Here is an 817-nt window from a genome sequence, read left to right on the forward strand (position 1 = left end):
CAGAAAGCAGTGGGATTCACATGTTTCCTGCAGTATATTTAATAGATGCCAGGGCTTGAAATTTCATTGTTTCCACAAGTTTATTACACCTATGGATGCTTTCACTTATATCTTTATTTGTTTATGATATTTATCTATTTATGTCTATCTATCTATTGAACAAATATTATATTCATCATGCTGATTACTGATTTTATTTATTTATTTATTTTTAGGCTAGGCAACCCTTGGTTCACCTCACAGATTGCAAGGACTGTGTCAGCTTAAAATCCCTTATTTTTTTATTTTTTAAGACTACAGCACCTGGTCTTCCTAGGTGGTCTCCCATCCAAGTACTAACCAGGCCTGACTCTGCTTAGCTTCCGAGATCAGATGGGATCCAGCTTGTTCAGGATGGTATGGCCGTAGACGATTTTTTTATCCTCATGTGTTTAGAGTTTCAATAATTTTCATTCATCTCTCTTTAAAAAGTCAATGAAGTTTAGATATCCTTCAATGTTAGAGGAAAACAAAATAGTTAAATATTTCTTGTACTCTTTTTAGTACAAATAATAATTACATTATGTGCTTATCTCTTCAAAGGGAAAGTAAATTTTTAGAACATTGGTTCTAAAGCATAACGCACATCTGAGTAAATTTTGGATGACCAGCATTTCTATAGTTTTATGAGTTTTATTGAGGCTATCTTGTTCCATATGGAGAAAACGTCTTGAAACAGATCCCAGCCCACCTACCCAACTGTTACCGCCCTTCACACAATCCCTTACACTGTCTTAAATACCAAAGTGCCCTTGAGATGTTTTACTTCTTAAACACT

At 34.4% G+C, this 817-nt stretch overlaps 1 pseudogene; it reads right to left on the bottom strand.

Moving 5' to 3' along the window:
• Positions 1 to 291: 291 nt before the first annotated feature.
• Positions 292 to 410, bottom strand: LOC112478935 (annotated as a pseudogene).
• Positions 411 to 817: the final 407 nt, after the last annotated feature.

Source organism: Pteropus alecto, unplaced genomic scaffold (assembly GCF_000325575.1).
Source record: "Pteropus alecto unplaced genomic scaffold, ASM32557v1 scaffold63, whole genome shotgun sequence".
In the NCBI taxonomy this organism is placed as follows: domain Eukaryota; kingdom Metazoa; phylum Chordata; class Mammalia; order Chiroptera; family Pteropodidae; genus Pteropus; species Pteropus alecto.